This window comes from Lampris incognitus, chromosome 12 (assembly GCF_029633865.1).
Source record: "Lampris incognitus isolate fLamInc1 chromosome 12, fLamInc1.hap2, whole genome shotgun sequence".
In the NCBI taxonomy this organism is placed as follows: domain Eukaryota; kingdom Metazoa; phylum Chordata; class Actinopteri; order Lampriformes; family Lampridae; genus Lampris; species Lampris incognitus.
The window spans coordinates 50309247-50318487 of NC_079222.1; positions in this window are offsets into that span (position 1 = coordinate 50309247).

Below are 9241 nucleotides of genomic sequence, written 5' to 3' on the forward strand. Positions count from 1 at the left end.
TCGGTTAGGTGACCACACCTCCTCCACCCTGACCTTCAGCACAGGTGCCCCTCAATGCTGTGTTCTGAGCCCCCTCCTTTTCTCCCTCTTTACCCATGACTGCCTGCCAAGTCACCCCTCAAATGTAATCGTTAAGTTTGGGGATGACACCACAGTCATTGGCCGTGTCACCAACAATGACGAGACGGCCTACAGAGATGAGATTCAGCACCTCACATCATGGTGCACCACCAACAATCTTTTTCTCAATGTGCAGAGGATGAAGGAGCTGATTGTGGACTTCAGGAGGTCTAGAAGCTGCAGCCATTCCCCCATACACATCAATGGGGTGGAAGTGGAGCGTATCTCCAGCTTTAAATTCCTTGGAGTCCACATGTTGGCAAAGGTGGTGGGGTCTGTCATTGTGGAATGATCTTGAATTGATTTGTAACCAGTTAGTGTTCCTACATTATGAAAGGCTTAATTTGTGTTCATGTTGCTAAACTCCTGCTCCAATCTGTCCTCAAATTTGAGTTTGGCTTCAATAATATCATTCTTGGTTTGTCTGTTGATTGCTTTAAGGGAAGCCCAGTCCCTGCACTGAAATGCCTTCTGCTTTTCTTCCAGGCTGTGCTTAATACGGGAGGTAATCCAGGGCTTGGAGTTGGGATATTTTCAAAACATTTTTGTGGTATGGTGGCGGTGATGCAGAATTTGACAGCCATGCTCTGGTGGTATCAATGCATTAGATTTCTCTACTTTAAATGTGACCTTTAAGATAAACTGGATCAAAGCCTATCTCAAGAATCCATCCTCAATCTGGAATCTTATACCCTCCTATGTTTTTAATTCTGTTGGTGGTCTACCCTTTTTGTTAAGATGCAACTATGATATTTCCAGGATTCCACTGAAACTTTCAACTTTTCATAAACAAATGCTCTTAAGCTGGTCATTAATGTATAAGCATAACTTTTCTCCTCATAAATATCTTATATGGAACAATTCTGACAGACGTTTTAAGAATAAGGCTCTATTCAATAAGAGGTGGTTTGACAGAGGAATACTGTTAGTTAGTCAACTATTCAACCCAGCAGGCCATCTACTCACATATGAAGGATTCCTGAACATGTATAATGTTCCTGTCAGTCCAAAGGATTATGCTGCTGTGTTTGATGCAATCCCTTCTGCAGCCAACATGTTATGATCATCTGCGCCCAAAGGAGATGTTTGTGTGATTCCTTCCTTAGACCCTGTTAACGTTTATATTGATGCTGAATGTCCTTTACTGAGTGTCAAAGCCACTAACCAGCACATAAGGAATGTTATTCTCAGGGAACAGTTACTACTCCCTCTGCTGTTTTCTTTTGGAATAACATATGTGTCAACATTCAGTAGAAATTGTCATGGCTTCTCTCAAACAAATACTTGTTAACTAACAAAGTTAAGGACGTGTCATTCAAAATAACGCAACATTGCTACCCTGTTAAGACCTACTTTTCTAGATATAGGATTGATACTGGTGTTAGCTGTAGCTTTTGCAGAAATGAGGATGAATCCTTAACTCATTTTTTTCTGGGAATGTACATATAGCGGTGTCTTCTGGACTGATGTTAATAACTTTACACATAGGAAAATCACTAACTTCAATGTGAAAATGGAGCATGTCTTATTCGGAGTAACTAAAGGTGACCCTGATAATGTCAAATTTTTACAATATGATTAATCTTCTTTTAATTTTTGGTAAATATCATATCCATACCAGCAAATTCTCTGCCCGTAAACCCAACTTCTTTACCTTCAAAGCCATTTTTGACCAATATTTAGATACTCTCAAATGTAGTAAACACAGTAAAGCCATTAAAACTAGAAACATTTGTGAAACTATTCTGTCTCCCTGAAAATACTGTACTGAGCCCCCCAGTTTATACTATTTCATTTTACACAACCTTTGCTTTTTGTTTTTCCTTTTGGAGCATGCTTTGTTTTCTTTGTATCCTGCTGTTCACTTGTATATACACTACCGTTCAAAAGTTTGGGATCACCCAAACAATTTTGTGTTTTCCATGAAAAGTCACACTTATTCACCACCATATGTTGTGAAATGAATAGAAAATAGAGTCAAGACATTGACAAGGTTAGAAATAATGATTTGTATTTGAAATAAGATTTTTTTTACATCAAACTTTGCTTTCGTCAAAGAATCCTCCATTTGCAGCAATTACAGCATTGCAGACCTTTGGCATTCTAGCTGTTAATTTGTTGAGGTAATCTGGAGAAATTGCACCCCACGCTTCCAGAAGCAGCTCCCACAAGTTGGATTGGTTGGATGGGCACTTCTTTGAGCAGATTGAGTTTCTGGAGCATCACATTTGTGGGGTCAATTAAACGCTCAAAATGGCCAGAAAAAGAGACCTTTCATCTGAAACTCGACAGTCTATTCTTGTTCTTAGAAATGAAGGCTATTCCATGCGAGAAATTGCTAAGAAATTGAAGATTTCCTACACCGGTGTGTACTACTCCCTTCAGAGGACAGCACAAACAGGCTCTAACAGGTACTATTTAATGAAGATGCCAGTTGGGGACCTGTGAGGCGTCTGTTTCTCAAACTAGAGACTCTAATGTACTTATCTTCTTGCTCAGTTGTGCAACGCGGCCTCCCACTTCTTTTTCTACTCTGGTTAGAGCCTGTTTGTGCTGTCCTCTGAAGGGAGTAGTACACACCGGTGTAGGAAATCTTCAATTTCTTAGCAATTTCTCGCATGGAATAGCCTTCATTTCTAAGAACAAGAATAGACTGTCGAGTTTCAGATGAAAGGTCTCTTTTTCTGGCCATTTTGAGCGTTTAATTGACCCCACAAATGTGATGCTCCAGAAACTCAATCTGCTCAAAGAAGTGCCCATCCAACCAATCCAACTTGTGGGAGCTGCTTCTGGAAGCGTGGGGTGCAATTTCTCCAGATTACCTCAACAAATTAACAGCTAGAATGCCAAAGGTCTGCAATGCTGTAATTGCTGCAAATGGAGGATTCTTTGACGAAAGCAAAGTTTGATGTAAAAAAAATCTTATTTCAAATACAAATCATTATTTCTAACCTTGTCAATGTCTTGACTCTATTTTCTATTCATTTCACAACATATGGTGGTGAATAAGTGTGACTTTTCATGGAAAACACAAAATTGTTTGGGTGATCCCAAACTTTTGAACGGTAGTGTACATACATTGTATTATTTGAATTGGACTGATTTTTGATTAATAAAAAGTGAAAAAACAAAGACAGGGGAATGGACTTAATCTTCAAGTGAAGGTAAGCCATCGATTTTGCGCTTTTATGCTCGTGGCGTTGTTAAATTAAAGTAATCTGTAAACGTGTTTTTCATGAGAAGTGGGGGGGCCCGCATCCTGTACGGCATCTCGCAGACAATCAGCTTAGAGCTGAGTGCAAAACTGAGAGCAGCTGAATTTTGGGGGGTTCTCTTCGATGGATCAGAAGACATAACACAAGTGGAGCAGGAGATTGTGTACATTGTGTGTGTCTAGCTACGGAGATGTAAGGGATTAGCCAGTAGGTGGCACTGCAGCGCTTCTGGGGATCAGTACGAAAGAGAGCAAAGCTTTCTTAAGCCAGACCAGAAATAAACTGGTGCGAGCTTGAGTGACAACGTATTTTCATCGTGCCTCTCTTTTAGATTCACAGGTACTGCAAAAAGATATGATAAACTCCCCAATTTAACCTTAGACAAAAGATATAGTCAAGACAGTATTCCGTAGTGTTTTAGTGTAAATGTGATTAGAATGTTATGTTTTGGGTTGATACGTAATCGTCTCGACTTGCTGAGGGTAACAAACGCCATGCTAGCTAGCTGGAGACATTTCACAGTTCACCTCCCTCAGGTTCCAGCAGTGTTTCGTAGTCAACATGCTCGCCCCTGGGAACATTTCACAGTTCATCTCCCTCAGGTTCCAGCAGTGTTTCCTAGCCAACATGCTGGACCCTCGGAACATTTTACAGTTCACCTCCCTCAGGTTTCAGTAGTGTTTCATGCTGGACCCTGGGAACATTTCACAGTTCACCTCCCTCAGGTTCCAGCAGTGTTTCCTAGTCAACTTGCTGGACCCTGGGAACATTTCACAGTTCACCTCCCTCAGGTTCCAGCAGTGTTCGCTAGTCAACATGCTGGACCCTGGGAACATTTTACAGTTCATCTCCCTCAGGTTCCAGCAGTGTTCCCTAGCCAACATGCTGGACCCTGGGAACATTTCACAGTTCACCTCCCTCAGGTTCCAGCAGTGTTTCCTAGCCAACATGCTGGACCCTGGGAACATTTCACAGTTCACCTCCCTCAGGTTCCAGCAGTGTTTCCTAGTCAACATGCTGGACCCTGGGAACATTTCACAGTTCACCTCCCTCAGGTTCCAGCAGTGATTCCTAGTCAACACGCTGGGCCCTTGGAACATTTCACAGTTCACCTCCCTCAGGTTCCAGTAGTGTTTCATGCTGGGCCCTGGGAACATTTCACAGTTCACCTCCCTCAGGTTCCAGCAGTGTTTCCTAGTCAACATGCTGGACCCTGGGAACATTTTACAGTTCACCTCCCTCAGGTTCCAGCAGTGTTTCCTAGTCAACATGCTGGACCCTGGGAACATTTCACAGTTCACCTCCCTCAGGTTCCAGCAGTGTTTCCTAGTCAACATGCTTGCCCCTGGGAACATTTCACAGTTCATCTCCCTCAGGTTCCAGCAGTGTTTCCTAGCCAACATGCTGGACCCTCGGAACATTTTACAGTTCACCTCCCTCAGGTTCCAGTAGTGTTTCATGCTGGACCCTGGGAACATTTCACAGTTCACCTCCCTCAGGTTCCAGCAGTGTTTCCTAGTCAACTTGCTGGACCCTGGGAACATTTCACAGTTCACCTCCCTCAGGTTCCAGCAGTGTTTGCTAGTCAACATGCTGGACCCTGGGAACATTTTACAGTTCACCTCCCTCAGGTTCCAGCAGTGTTCCCTAGCCAACAGGCTGGACCCTGGGAACATTTCACAGTTCACCTCCCTCAGGTTCCAGCAGTGTTTCCTAGCCAACATGCTGGACCCTGGGAACATTTCACAGTTCACCTCCCCCAGGTTCCAGCAGTGTTTCCTAGTCAACATGCTGGACCCTGGGAACATTTCACAGTTCACCTCCCTCAGGTTCCAGCAGTGTTTCCGAGTCAACATGCTGGGCCCTTGGAACATTTCACAGTTCACCTCCCTCAGGTTCCAGTAGTGTTTCATGCTGGACCCTGGGAACATTTCACAGTTCACCTCCCTCAGGTTCCAGCAGTGTTTCCTAGTCAACATGCTGGACCCTGGGAACATTTTACAGTTCACCTCCCTCAGGTTCCAGCAGTGTTTCCTAGTCAACATGCTGGACCCTGGGAACATTTTACAGTTCACCTCCATCAGGTTCCAGCAGTGTTCCCTAGCCAACATGCTGGACCCTGGGAACATTTCACAGTTCACCTCCCTCAGGTTCCAGCAGTGTTTCCTAGCCAACATGCTGGACCCTGGGAACATTTCACAGTTCACCTCCCTCAGGTTCCAGCAGTGTTTCCTAGTCAACATGCTGGACCCTGGGAACATTTCACAGTTCACCTCCCTCAGGTTCCAGCAGTGATTCCTAGTCAACACGCTGGGCCCTTGGAACATTTCACAGTTCACCTCCCTCAGGTTCCAGTAGTGTTTCATGCTGGGCCCTGGGAACATTTCACAGTTCACCTCCCTCAGGTTTCAGCAGTGTTTCCTAGTCAACATGCTGGACCCTGGGAACATTTTACAGTTCACCTCCCTCAGGTTCCAGCAGTGTTTCCTAGTCAACATGCTGGACCCTGGGAACATTTCACAGTTCACCTCCCTCAGGTTCCAGCAGTGTTTCCTAGTCAACATGCTCGCCCCTGGGAACATTTCACAGTTCATCTCCCTCAGGTTCCAGCAGTATTTCCTAGCCAACATGCTGGACCCTCGGAACATTTTACAGTTCACCTCCCTCAGGTTCCAGTAGTGTTTCATGCTGGACCCTGGGAACATTTCACAGTTCACCTCCCTCAGGTTCCAGCAGTGTTTCCTAGTCAACTTGCTGGACCCTGGGACCATTTCACAGTTCACCTCCCTCAGGTTCCAGCAGTGTTTGCTAGTCAACATGCTGGACCCTGGGAACATTTTACAGTTCACCTCCCTCAGGTTCCAGCAGTGTTCCCTAGCCAACATGGTGGACCCTGGGAACATTTCACAGTTCACCTCCCTCAGGTTCCAGCAGTGTTTCCTAGCCAACATGCTGGACCCTGGGAACATTTCACAGTTCACCTCCCCCAGGTTCCAGCAGTGTTTCCTAGTCAACATGCTGGACCCTGGGAACATTTCACAGTTCACCTCCCTCAGGTTCCAGCAGTGTTTCCTAGTCAACATGCTGGGCCCTTGGAACATTTCACAGTTCACCTCCCTCAGGTTCCAGTAGTGTTTCATGCTGGACCCTGGGAACATTTCACAGTTCACCTCCCTCAGGTTCCAGCAGTGTTTCCTAGTCAACATGCTGGACCCTGGGAACATTTTACAGTTCACCTCCCTCAGGTTCCAGCAGTGTTTCCTAGTCAACTTGCTGGACCCTGGGAACATTTTACAGTTCACCTCCCTCAGGTTCCAGCAGTGTTTCCTAGTCAACATGCTGGACCCTGGGAACATGTTACAGTTCATCTCCCTCAGGTTCCAGCACGATAAACTGACTATTGGTGAATCCAGAGATGGAGCTCATGGTAGCTGCTGGACAGCTGACACTACTGCTGGACAGTGAAGGCAAGTAGAGGAAAGATGCTATTTCACATGCTGCTGCTGACCGGGACAAGGCTGATGTACTGAGAGGTCTAATTCATGAGTTTGAAAGCAGATATGAATCCCTTAAGCCATGTGATCTATTTTTAATTTTTGATGCTTCGACTTGGCCTCAAGAAATGCAAGACCTCCACAGTTTTGGCAACACAACACTTACTGACATCCTCCAGAAACATGAGGCCAGCTTGTCTGTTGACAGAGACTCCACTGTAAGAGGATGGATGCATTTAAAGCGAGCAGGAAAACGTGTGACAGCCTCCTCTGTGTATGACTTGGTCAACACAGTAGAGATAAGTAATCCAGATAGTCACTCCAACATTCATAAAGTCCCTCTGATGTCCCGTACACTGCCCTTGAGCAGTGCTGCATGTGAGAGGGGATTTTCATATCTCAATATAATGAAGTACAGATCCCGTCTGTCAGACTCCTGCCTCTCATTCCTGATGCACATCCGCTTGTCTAAGATGACAACAGAGACTTTTGACCCGAAGCCAGCTGTTGACTTATGGATGCAAACAGCTAATCACAGACTCGGCATCACAGACAGGGAGAAATAAGTAGGCCCACATCTTCATCTGCCATGTTTGAAAGAGAGGAAGAAAGTGAGGAGAGCAGTCAGGAGGGTAGTGATGATGACAGCCTGTAGGATAACCGTGCCGTGTAAAGACTGAGTACCAAGCAACATCTCCAGGAGCTCCCTTGAGAACCAGAAGAAAACAGTTATGTGCACCCCTGCTTCTGGAGGATCTTGTTAGCTTGGTGGCCCTTGACCAAAGATTTCCTTTGCAGGCACTTAGGTGTAATCCCTCTCTGTCAGCGTCTGACGCTGAATCTCAGGTGGTTCCTGTAGTCTGCCATGTTACACGCCGTTCGCTCGTACTCACGTACAAGTTTCAGGCAATCCTCACCGTTATTAGTCAACATGTCTTTATGCCTGCTGAATGATGCAGGTAAGAAAATCACAGGAAGGTGAGTCAGTTCATCTGGACACCACGCCTACTGACAGATACGTGCCATCATCATCATCTAACTGACCTCTTCAGTCTCACCTGACTGCAGGTACCCCACCCTTACAAACAATACAATGACTGCAGGTATCCCAACCCTTATAACCAATACAGTGACTGCAGGTGTCCCCACCCTTATAACCAATACAGTGACTGCAGGTGTCCCCAACCTTATAAACAATACAGTGACTGCAGGTACCCCCACCCTTATAAACAATACAGTGACTGCAGGTACCCCACCCTTATAAACAATACAGTGACTGCAGGTATCCCCACCCTTATAAACAATACTGTAACTGAAGGTACCCCCACCCTTATAAACAATACAGTGACTGCAGGTACCCCACCCTTATAAACAATACAGTGACTGCAGGTATCCCCACCCTTATAAACAATACTGTAACTGAAGGTACCCCCACCCTTATAAACAATACAGTGACGGCAGGTACCCCCACCCTTATAAACAATACAGTGGTATAACGAGCCAAACCAACGATCGGTTTCATATGCAAATCGCCATGACTTTCCAATGGCAATGTGTACTATTTACAGATGATTTCAGGGTCTTGGGGATGCTGGAGCCTATCCCAGTAATCCCACCAGTCACTGCATGGGCGGCAGGCGGGGAGACACCCCAGAGAGGCCGCCAGACCATCACAGGGCTCACACACAAACACACACACACACCTAGGGACGATTTAGTATGGCCGATTCACCTGACCTAGTACATGTCTTTGGACATGAAAGCATTTCAGCGCATCTGTCACACTTGAAATCTTGCACCTCCCCAATGATGGACCCATATCAATTTGCCTATCAAGCCAATCGGTCTGTTGAGGATGCAGTTGCATGGCCCTGCACCAAGCCCTGCAACACCTGAATCACCAAACACCTACGCACGCATCCTGTTCATAGACTTTAGTTCCACCTTCAACTCCATCGACCCCCTCAAGCTCTTTACCATACTGAACACTGACCCAGCCATATGCCACTGGATTCAGAGCTTCCTGTGGAACAGGCCACAGAGGGTGAAGGTTAATAACCTAACCTCACGTCCTCTTACCCTCAGTACAGGTGCTCCTCAGGGCTGTGTTCTCTCCCCCCTGGCTCTTCTCCCTTTACACCACCCGCTTTACATCCATGGGCAGTTCTGTTAAACTAATAAAATACGCAAACGACACAACCATTGTAGGCCTCATCTCCAACAATGATGAAACCCAGTACCGCACTGCAGTACACCAAGCTGCCACTTGGAGCGCAAACAACAATCTTCTGCTTAATACAGCCAAAACCCAAGAACTCATGACTGACTTCTGATGCATTCCGAATCCCAAAACACCCATACAAATGAACGGAGACCCCATCACCACCACCCACTCTTTTAAATTCCTTGGAC